The sequence below is a fragment of the Eretmochelys imbricata genome, chromosome 1 (genome assembly GCF_965152235.1).
Source record: "Eretmochelys imbricata isolate rEreImb1 chromosome 1, rEreImb1.hap1, whole genome shotgun sequence".
NCBI lineage: Eukaryota > Metazoa > Chordata > Testudines > Cheloniidae > Eretmochelys > Eretmochelys imbricata.
In genome coordinates, this window is record NC_135572.1 from 21124979 (window position 1) to 21137548 (window position 12570).

The window sequence follows — 12570 nt, forward strand, 5'->3', positions numbered from 1 at the left end:
TCTAGCCCATTATCCTGTCTTCCAACAGTGGCCAATACCAGATGCTTGAAAGGGAATGAACAGAACAGCGCAATTATCAAGTGATCCACCTGTCATCCACTCCCAGCATCTGGCAGTCAGACTTAGGGACACCCAGAGCATGGGGTTGCAGCCCTATCTTATAGCCATTGAAGGACCCATCTTCCATTAACTTATTTAATTCCTTTTTGAACCCAGTTATAGTTTTGGTCTTCACAACATCCCATGGCAACAAATTCCACAGGTTGAGTGTGTGTTGTGTGAAGAAGTACTTTCTTAAGTTAGTTTTAAAATTGCTATCTATTATGGTTTTTCTGTTAAGTGAAGGGGTAGATAACACTTCCTTATTCACTTTCTCCAAATCATTCATGATTTTATAGGCACCTATCATATCCCCTGTTAGTTGTCTCTTTTCCAAACTGACCAGTTTGTCTTTTTAATTTCTCCTCATATGGAACAGGTTCCATACTCATATCATTTTTGTTGCTCTTCTCTGTACATTTTCCATTTCTAATATATCTTTGAGATGTGGTGACCAAAACAGCACACAATATTCCATGTGTGAGCATAGCATGGATTTAACCAGTGGCATTATGATATTTTCTGTCTTATTATCTATCCTTTTCCTAATGATTCCTAACAATCTGTTAGCTTTTTTGATTGCTGCTGCTGCTCATTGAGCAGATGTTTTCAGAGAACTCTACACAGTGACTCCAAAAATCTCTTTCTAAAGTGGTAACAGCTAATTTAGACCCCATCATTTCATATGTATTGTTGGGATTATGTTTTTCAATGTGCATTACTTTGCATTTATCAACATAAAATTTCAACTGCCATTTTGTTGCCCACTCACCAAGTTTTGTGAGATCCCTTTGTAACTCTTCACAGTCAGCTTTGGACTTAACTATCTCGCATAATTTTGTATCATCTGCAAACTTTGCCATCTTGCCACCCCTTTTACCAAATCATTTATGAATATGTTGAACAGCACTGGTTCCAGTACAGAGCCCTGGGGACACCACTATTTACCTCGATCCATTCTGAAAACAGACCATTTCTTCCTACCCTTTGTTTCCTGTCTTTTAGATTCATAGATAGATTTATAGATATTAAGGTCAGAAGGGACCATTATGATCATCTAGTCTGACCTCCTGCACAGCGCAGGCCACAGAATCTCACCCACCTACTCCTGGGTTACCGTTACTGACCATATGAGGACCATCTCTCTTATTCCACAACTGCTTACTTTGCTTAAGAGCCTTTGGTGAGGGATTTTGTCAAAGGCTTTCTGAAAGTCCAAGTACACTATATCCACTGGATCACCCTTGTCCACGTATTTGTTGACCCCCTGAAAGAATTTGTATAGATTGGTGTGGAATGATTTCCCTTAACCAAAGCCATATTGACTCTTCCTCAACAAATCGTGTTCATCAATGTATCCAATAATTCTGTTAGTTCCTATAGTTTCAACCAATTTACCTAGTACTGAAGTTAGTTTTCTCTGTTTAACTGCCAAGATCACCTCTGGAGCCTTGTTTAAAAATTGCAGTTACATTACCTATCCTCCAGTCATCTGGTGCAGAGGCTGATTTAAGTGAGAGGTTACATGCTACGTTTAGTAGTTCTGCAATTCCATATTTGCATTTGAACTCTTGGAATATCATTTGTTCCTGGTGATTTATTACCGTTGAATTCATCAATTTGCTCCAAATCCTTCTTTATTGACACTTGTCAATGGAACACAATCATTCCAGGGTACAAAATATATCAGAAGAACAGAGCAGGTTGTGTGTGCGGGGGAGTGGCACTATATGTGAAAGAAAATGTAGAATCAAATGAAGTAAAAATTGTAAATGAATCCACATGTTCCATAGAATCTCTATGGAAAGTAATTCCATGCTGTAATAAGAATATAACAGTAGGGATCTATTATCGAACACCTGACCACGACAGTGATAGGGACTATGAAATGCTAAGGGAGATCAGAGAGGCTATCAAAATAAGTCAGTCAATAATAGTGGGGGATTTCAATTATCCCCATATTGACTGGGTACATGTCACCACAGGACGAAATGCAGAGACAAAATTTCTCGATACTTTAAATAACTGCTTCTTGGAGCAGCTGGTACAGGAACCCACCAGGGAAGAGGCAACTCTCAATCTAGTCCTGAGTGGAGCTATAGCAGGACCACTTGGAAATAGTGACCATAATATAATAACATTTAACCTTCCCACCACAGGAATAACACCTCAGCAGCCCAACACTGTAGCATTTCATTTCAGAACGGGGAACTATGCAAAAATGAGGAGGTTAGTTAAACACAAATTAAAAGGTACAGTGACTAGAGTGAAATCCCTGCAAACTGCGTAGACACTTTTCAAAGACACCATAATAGAGGCTCAACTTAAATGTATACCCCAAATTAAAAAACACGGTAAAAGAGCTAAAAAAGAGCCACCATGGCTTAACCACCATGTAAAAGAAGCAGTGAGAGATAAAAAGGGATCTTTTTTAAAAGTGGAAGTCAAATCCTAGTGAGGTAAATAGAAAGGAGCATAAACACTGCCAAATTAAATGTAAAAATGTAATAAGAAAAGCCAAAAAGGAGTTTGAAGAACAGCTAGCCAAAAACTCAAAAGGTAACAACAAAATGTTTAAGTACATCAGAAGCAGGAAGCCTGCTAAACAACCAGTGGGGACCCTGGACGATCGAGATACAAAAGGAGCACTTAAAGACGATAAAGTCATTGCGGAGAAACTACATGAATTGTTTGCTTCAGTCTTCACGGCTGAGGATGTTAGGGAGATTCCCAAACCTGAGCCATCCTTTGTATGTGACAAATCTGAGGAATTGTCACATATTGAAGTGACACTAGAGGACGTTTTGGAATTAATAATTGATAAACTTAACAGTAACAAGACACTGGGACCAGATGGCATTCACCCAAGAGTTCTGAAAGAACTCAAATGTGAAATTGCAGAACTATGGTTTGTAACCTGTCCTTTAAATCAGCTTCTGTACCCAATGACTGGAAGATGGCTAATGTAACACCAATATTTAAAAAGGTCTCTAGAGGAGATCCCGGCAATTACAGACCGGTAAGTCTAATGTCAGTACCGGGCAAATTAGTTGAAACAATAATAAAGAATAAAATTGTCAGACACATAGAACATAAATTGTTGGGCAAAAGTCAACATGGTTTCTGTAAAGGGAGATCATGTCTTACTAATCTATTAGAGTTCTTTGAAGGGGTCAACAAACATGGACAAGGGGAAATCCAGTGGACATAGTGTACTTAGATTTCCAGAAAGCCTTTGACAAGGTCCCCCAAAGGCTCTTATGTAAATTAGGTTGTCATGTGATAAGAGGGAAGATCCTTTCATGGACTGAGAACTGGTTCAAAGACAGGAAACAAAGGGTAGGAATAAAAGGTAAATTTTCAGAATGGAGAGGGGTTACTAGTGGTGTTCCCCAAGGGTCTGTCCTAGGACCAATCCTATTCAACTTTTTCATAAATGATCTGGAGACAGGGGTAAACAGTGAGGTGGCAAAGTTTGGAGAGGATACTAAACTGCTCAAGATAGTTAAGACCAAAGCAGACTCTGAAGAACTTCAAAAAGATCTCACAAAACTAAGTGATTGGGCAACAAAATGGCAAATCAAATTTAATGTGGATAAATGTAAAGTAATGCACACTGGAAAAAAATAACCCCAACTATATATACAATATGATGGGGGCTAATTTAGCTACAACTAATCAGGAAAGATCTTGGAGTCATCGTGGATAGTTCTCTGAAGACATCCACGCAGTGTGCAGCAGCAGTCAAAAAAGCAAACAGGATGTTAGGAATCATTAAAAAAGGGATAGAGAATAAGACGGAGAATATTTTATTGCCCTTATATAAATCCACGGTATGCCCACATCTTGAATACTGTGTACAGATGTGGTCTCCTCATCTCAAAAAAGGTATACCGGCATTAGAAAAGTTTCAGAGTCCCATATGAGGAGAGATTAAAGAGGCTAGGACTTTTCAGCTTGGAAAAGAGGAGACTAAGGGGGGATAGGATAGAGGTGTATAAAATCATGAGTAGTGTGGAGAAAGTGAATAAGGAAAAGTTATTTACTTGTTCCCATAATATAAGAACTAGGGGCCACCAAATGAAATTAATGGGCAGCGGGTTTAAAACAAATAAAAGAAAGTTCTTCACTCAGCGCACAGTCAACCTGTGGAACTTCTTGCCTGAGGAGGTTGTGAAGGCTAGGACTATAACAGGGTTTAGAAGAGAACTAGATAAATTCATGGAGGTTAAGTCCATTAATAGCTATTAGCCAGGATGGGTAAGGAATGGTGTCCCTAGCCTCTGTTTGTCAGAGGGTGGAGATGGATGGCAGGAGAGAGATCACTCGATCATTACCTGTTAGGTTCACTCCTTCTGGGGCACCTGGCATTGGCCACTGTCAGCAGACAGGATACTGGGCTGGATGGACCTTTGGTCTGACCCAGTATGGCCATTCTTATGTTCTGATGTTATTGCATTGGTCACTGATACTGCAGTAAGCTCTGTGTGGGCTAGCCCCTGCACCAGTGGATCACCAAGGCATAAATAAGCAGGACAGAGCAAGACTAGGAGAAAAGAAATATCATTATCCCTATTTTGCAGGTGTAGAGCTGAAGTGCCCAAGGTCACACAAAGTCTTTGTTGAGACAGGAATTGAAACCTGGTCTCCAGGTTTCGAGTTCAGTCCCTTGAGGTAACCACAAATCCGCCCACTCTCTCTCCGCCTCAGTTTACTTATCTATTTAATGGATATAACAGCATTCTATTTACCTCTTACAGATGTTGTAGCACCTATTCACTGTTTGTAAGGCTCTTGGAGAACATCATGAGGAATCCTCTTTTAATTAAACATTCTCTTGGTTTGCCTCCGAGGCACCTTACGTTGGAAGAGACAAATGAAAAAGCCATTTCTGCTAATTTGTTTACTTAACTTGTATGGAGGAAAAGGGCATGCTAGTCTGATAGGCATATTAATGCTTTGCAACTGTATTATCATTCAATTTGACATTGCCATTTAGAATGTGCTTTTGCACTGGTTTTGGTTTGTTTAGCCCTTTTTATTCTGAAGCGATTTAAAAAGTTACGTAAACAACATGATTTATGTACTGGCACTGCAGAAACTATAGGCCTGGTTCAGTAAGGGATGTAAGGACATGCTGAAAGCTAAGCACGTGCTTTTGTGCTTTGCTGACTTGAAGCCCATGTAGGCAAAGACAGCAGCCATTGCATGATGGGATACAACTTCTTTTCACTGTAGTCTCCTTATACAAAACATCACAAAATTCTCTTAATCCAATGAGAAGTCCTTGTGGCACCTTAGAGACTAACAAATTTATTTGGGCATTAGCTTTTGTGGGCTAAAACCCACTTCATCAGATGCGTGGAGTGAAAAATACAGTAAGCAGTATACATATTACAGCACATGAAAAGATGGGAGTGACCTTACCAAGTGGGGGGTCAGTGCTAACGAGGCCAATCCAATTAAGGTGGAAGTGGCCTATTCTTGACAGTTGACAAGAAGGGGTGAATATCATCAAAGCGAAAATTACTTTTTGTAGTGACCCATCCACTCCCAGTCTTTATTCAGGCCTAATTTGATGGTGTCCAGTTTGCAAATTAATTCCAGTTCTCCAGTTTCTCTTTGAAGTCTATTTTTGAAGTTTTTTTGTTGAAGAGTTTTAGCCCACAAAAGCTTATGCCCAAATAAATTTGTTAGTGTCTAAGGTGCCACAAGGACTTCTCATTGTTTTTGCTGATAAGACTAACACGGCTACCACTCTGAAACCTTAATCCAATGTATTTCAATAGAGTTAAAAGGAGTGTCTCCTATATATTCCCCCATAAGTTCCTCTTTTGGTTATTCCTCCAGGGCCCAATCTTGCAAGGTTCTGAGCACCCACAAACTCCCATTGACCTCGCTGGCACTTGAGGGTTCTTAGCATCTCTCCAGGGCTGGCCTTTAGAGCACCAGTTGTGGTTATTCTCAATCTGGTATAAAGGGGAAATGATGAAAAAAGATGGTGCAGAAATTTAGAAGTGGTAGTTCTGTAAGTGTCCTTGCAGTCTAGTTACACTGAGGGAAGAGTGGATGGATACAGTAGCAGGGAAAAGAGACATTTCTGCAACAGGCACTATATAGGTACCTTGACAGAGAAGACAAGAGTCTAATATACACACAATGGAGTTTAGTATCAATGGTAGGCTAAAGCAAATAGATTTACAAAGCCCTGCTTAAAACAAAGGCTCACATATACCCCTGGTCCAACCAGAAATCAGGGTGTAGCGAGGCGAAGACTCACCAGCGCAGCACCTCCTGCTGGTCGTCTTGGAAATTAGCTCTCCAGTCTAAGCTCTCTGCAGGCCACAGGCCCCCATGTCCCTCCCAGACCCCAATGCCCCTTTCCCTGGAGTTCTGCCCCCAGCAGTAATCCACAATCTGGGTCTCCCCACCCAGGGGAACCCCCAACCCTCTATCCCTACCTTGCCTCAGTGGCTACTGCCAGTCATCATCTAGCCCCCGCCCACTGGGGCAGACTGCAGTCTGTCATGGCCACTCATCATTGGCAAGGGGGTTGGACCAACTGCCTCTGCCTATCTCTGGGCTGCACCTCCCAGCCCAGTACCTGCACAGGCCTTTTGCAAGGCCTCAGCCTGGGGAGTTGCCAGGCTGGAGCTCTCCAGCTCCTCTGGCCTTTCCCCAGCCCTGCTCTACTCCAGGTACCCTTTTCTCCCAGGCAGCCACATCCTTCTCTCTCAAGAGCTAGAGAGAGAAAGTGTCCCAGCTCCTCCCCAAGCCCTTATATAAGGCCAGCTGTGGCTTGACTGGGGCGTGGCTCCAACTGTGGCTGCTTCCCCAATCAGCCTACCCTATTGGTTCCCTGGGGCAGCCCTTTCCCAGGGCTTTTTTAACCCCTTCAGTGCCGGAGCGGGGTGACCGCCCTGCTACACAGGGGTATTACTGTTTATTATTTGTGTTACATCAGTACCTAAGCAGTGGTTCTCAACCTATTTACCATTGTGGGCTGCATCCAATACTACCTCTATGGCCCTGAGGATGTCACATGGGCCATAGCTGTGTGCTGATTGGGCCACAAGCAGCCCATGGGACCTAGAGGCCTCAGTGGAGATCAGAGCCCATTGTGCTGGGTGCTGTAGACACCCATAAGTGGGTTTGAGTTTTATGGCCATCTACAAATCTCAACAATCCTGAACCTGATCTCACAGCATTTGTAGATCCCTCCCCCAACAAATCTCCTCTCCAGTCAAGGAGGAGGCATTTCATCAAAACCCATCTGTGGAATATGTACGGGACTTATTGGAGTGGTTATGTTGTAGCTAAATAAATAGCTCACACAACAACAGTGTTGTCTATTTGGTCTGCCATTTGTGTATGTCCTCGCCCCTCCAACTTCATCCCTGACCATCCCAGGCCTTGGGGTCTTTACATCTCTAGGGAGGTGTCTGTGTTCCCATAAAATATCTGGGTAACTGTACAGTCACTGGTTGCAAGGAGCTGGGAGTACATGGCACCACATAATCCATAGCACTGTAAGCAGGGAACCTTGCAATAGGGAAAAGACACACATCATTATTTTTTTACTAGCATCCTAAGAATATACTGGAGGGTAAAATGGTTGCCTTTCTTCCAACATGTGTGAAGCCTCTGTTGAAACATTAATATTTAAATCACAAAAAATACCTCATACAAACAGCAAGCAGAGATCCTGTGCTATTGACATCACAGTGTGTTGGAGCTGTCTCTGTGGCTTTAAGGAGGACCCCAAAAAACTGGAATTGCTGGAAAATCCTGGGTGAGGAATCTGAATATTGGGTCATCAGGAAGGTTTGAAGGATGTAGACCCCACCGGATGTCCAATATGCCAGGAAATGTGGAAACAATTCAGTATTCTCTGTTTGATCCTCTGTGACAATGAGGGTTTTTCTGTGGTCCAAGGTGTATCCTTTAGTAGATATTACCTTATGTTGCATTTACCCCTACAAAACCTCCCAGTTTGCTTTGAGAGGCAAGTGGTATATTGTTCTTGATTACGATGCAGCCAAGAATTTCCTACATTTAGAAAAATTAGCCCAGATCCTCAGCTGCTGTAAACCAGTGAAGCTCCTGTGGAGTTATGCCATTTACACCTGGCAAGGATCTGGCCATCATCTGCTTGGGAACAGGAGACTGCTGCAGAGCTCTTGGCTGATCTCTCATAGGAGCATATTATTAAAGATTTAGGCCTTTCAGAATTCTAATTGGTTTCTTTTGGTGACCTTTCTTGATAATGGTGGTGGTGTTTCTTATAAATGCTGTAATACCCTTATGTTGCACCTTAACTGGTATCTCTGTGGACATGGTAACACAGCAGTTGAATTCTAATCAGCAGCCGTGCTGCACAGTATGAACTTTTCCTTCCTCACAAATTTCCCACTGTTCTCCTAAGTGCAGTATTGTTTTGTTTTTAATATGTATGTTTTGTCCTTTTACTCCCACGTCCTGCCTGAACTGTGAAGCCTTGCTACTGGACTCAGCAATTTGCTCTCAAAGGGCAGATTTTAAAGGATGCAGCTAGGCTCCTAGTGGGATTTACTATAGCACCTCAGCAGGTTTGGTGACTAACTTGTATTGAAGTCAGTGTTAATCTAACCTGTTAAGGTGCTTTGTAAATCCCATTACCCATTAGGCACAGAATGGCCCCCCCCTGTGTAAAGGGAATTGGACAGATGGACAACATTCCTTTTTCTTTTGTTATTTTCCCCACTAACATCCTTACCTATGTTAGACATTCCTGTGTACCAATCCATAATTTTTATATTAAAACACTTAAGACAACAACAAAAAAGGAATATGTCACTTAGACTTCTCTGTGTGAAAAATATTCATTGTACCCAGTATATAACACTGAGGAATCTAGTTCTCTTTCGCAATATTGCTGTTCCTTAAAACAAGATACTGTTTTCCCATCTTCCCAGTTGAAAGCTTAAAAATATGTGGGTTTATCATGCCACCAGTGCAAAGGAAGCTATCAATTTCTGCCCTGAAAGATCAGGCAACTAATCAAGGGGTATCTATTCAAGTGTATTCTGACTCTAATTCTGTATAAAGTAAGAAAGGGTAGCCCACCCTCCCCTGAAGGCAGAATCGCTATCCAGGGGTTGCTTTTGCAAAGTTTCGTCCAGTCTGAAAGTTCTTGTTGGTTCTTGAGTCATTAAGCTGTTATGACACTGATCGTCAAGGTGCTTCACACAGTCAGACCCCAATGACAGGGGCAGGTCCCATTAATGGGGTTTCATGTGGCAGCAGGAATCCGGTATCCCGTATCTATCAACCCAATAGAAACCTATTGTGTATGTCCAGGATAACTGTGAGAGTGAGAAATAAAGAACACCCATAAACATTAATTAACCCAGTGTTGAGTTATCATGGCTAAAGAGTCATGACACGGGAACCACACAACACTCAGAGGTTCAATTCAGTTTGTATAAATGCCTAAAAGTTTGACTATTTAGCCAAACCAAACAGCTTGTGTCTGCAAATCTTACAAGAAAAGGACTTCTCAAAAGATTTGTTTCCATGACATCCTCTCAGGTCAGAAATATCTGAAGAAGAACCAGTCTTCATTTTGGCACTTCTGTTTCTGATCGAGGACGGAACGTACAAGTCAAGTGCATGGGGAAAACAGCAGCAACAGCAATAATAATGAATAAGACATTCTGCAAACTTTTTTGAGCCACAGAAATATTTCTTTTGTTTTGAAAATTGAGCTAAATTATGGTAGATTTTTTAAAAAACAAACTGAACCGGTTTTACTACCCCTAATGAAGAAGGGAATGAAGAATGCTACGGCCAATCTGTCCTTTTACCCCCCATAAACAAAGAAAAAGTCTTGTTGGGCTTTGTTCCTGTCAAATTCACTTCTAGCTGTGATTGAAAAGTAAATCCCAGTTTGTATATTACAGATTATGGGATTTTTATTTACGAAATAAGGTTGATCATTTTTCTATTTTTCTCCCCACAATGAGTTATGATCCACAAAGCCCTGGCTGGGATGATTTAATTGGGGATTGGTCTTGCTTTGAGCAGGGGGTTGGACTAGATGACCTCCTGAGGTCCCTTCCAACCCTGATATTCTATGATTCTATGATTCTATGATTTGGAAGACAGTTTTATAGCATTTTATGAGCATTATTTTGTTCCTTTTTATTCTATCATGACCGAGTTGCATGTTGGTCAAAACAAAATCTCTAAAAAAAATTTAAGATCTGCTCCTTTGTATATTACCTCCCATTTTTACTATTTATTTCAGTTATAATGTATTTGGGCTCCTGCCAGCATTATTGTGGCAGCTTCCCATATGAATGTTAAACAGGCAACACTGAAGCATTATAATTACAGTGCTTAAAATGATTGGAAATAAATTGGCACTCCAATTATAGATGCATGAAAGAGGCTCCAGTATATCACAGTCAGTTCATTAATTTCTAAAGTAGTTTGGGTGATCTCACTATTTCAGTGACATTCGTTATTCACTGCTGCAATGAATCACACTGAACTATGGAGCCTTGAAATTAACAAATTGAAGGACATTTCAAAAAATTAAAATATTTCACTTATTTTGTGCTCTGTGGAGACAAAAACCTGGAAAAGTAAAATTAAAACCCATTTGCCACATTTTCAGAAAGATGTTCTTAATGCTTTTCCTGGTCTCACTCTATGTCTACCATCAATTTGCATCATATTACAACTGAACAAATAATTTCATGGAGATCTAAGTTTTTATGCTGTACTGTACAACAAATATTTTAATGGAAAAGCCAGGAGTGTAAATGTAAAACTGTATGTTGTGTTTTCTTGTCTCTGCATGCTGCTGAACTCAGAATTAAGCATTATTAAGTGAACTAGTTCAGATAAAATAAGAACTGAGGCTGACACAAATATCAGAAGTGGATTCAGTGTCTACATAAATCTAATGTTTTTGTGCTTTTCAGAATTCTGGAAATGTATTAGTCTCAGGTTAGTCCTGAGTTACCAGATTATCTCACCTGTAGCCATGTAGGTGCATTTGTCCCACTAACTCTGTGCTCTGAATGGTCATGCAGAGCAAAATATAGTCAGTCTCAGCCCGTTTATTGCAAGATTAATAGATTCTAAGGCCAGAAGGGACCAGAAGGCTGAGAAGATGGTGTCACCAGGAGGGGTTCAGCTTCCTTGATAATGGGATGCTGTTCCAGGAAGAAGGACTGCTAAGCAGAGATGGAGTCCACTTACAGAGGAATGGGAAGAGCATATTTGGATACAGACTGGCTAACCTAGTGAGGAGGGTTTTAAACCAGGTTTGATGGGGGCAGGTGACAAAAGCATACAGGTAAGTCAAGAACGTGCAGACCTGGGAGAAGGGTCAGAATCTAGTGGGGAGCATGGGCTGTTATAGCAGGGATAAGGAAGAGACAAGAGAGAACATAGGGGGAAATCAAATCAATATCTTGGATGTCTGGATACTAATGCAAGAAGTACGGGGAATAAGCAGGAAAAACTAGAAATACTAGTTAATAAACACAACTATGCCATAGTTGGCATGACCAAGTCTGACTTGGTGGGATAATACACATGACTGGAATATTGATATAGAAGGGTTCAGCTTGTTCAAGAAGGACAGGAAGGGGAAAAAAGGGAGAAGGTGTAACCTTATACATTAAAAATGTATACACTTGGACTGAGGTTGAGATAGAAATAGGAGAGAGACTTGTTGAAAGTCTCTGGGTAAGGATGAAAGTGATAAAAAACCAAGGATGATGTCATGGTAGGGGTCTACTAAAGACCACCTAACCAGGAAGAAGAGGTGGATGAGGCTTTTTTTAAACAACTAACAAAATCATCCAAAGAACAAGATTTGGTGGTGATGGGGGATTTTAACTACCCAGACATCTGTTGGGAAATTAATACAGCAGTGCACAGATTACCCAACAAGTTCTTGGAATGTATTGGAGACCATTTTTTTATTTCAGAAGGTGGAGACAGCTACTAGGGGGTAGTCTGTTCTAGATTTGATTTTGACAAGTAGGGAGGAACTGGCTGAGAATTTGAAAGTGGAAGGCCGCTTGGGTGAAAGTGATCACGAAATGATAGAGTTCATGATTTTAAGGAATGGTAGGAGGGAGACCAGCAAAACAAAGACAATGGATTTCAAGAAGGCAGACTTTAGCAAACTCAGGGAGTTGGTAGGTAAGATCCCATGGGAGGCAAGTCTAAAGGGGGAAAAATAATAGAATACAGTTGGCAGTTTTTAAAGAGACATTATTAAGGGCACAGGAGCAAACTATCCCATTATGTAAGAAAGATAGAAAGTATGGCAAGAGACCACCCTGGCTTAACCAGGAGATCTTTAACGATCTGAAACTCAAAAATGAGTTCTACCAAAACTGGAAACTAAGGTGGGTGAATAACTGGTTGGAAAACTGTTCCCAGAGGGTAGTTATCAGTGGTTCACAG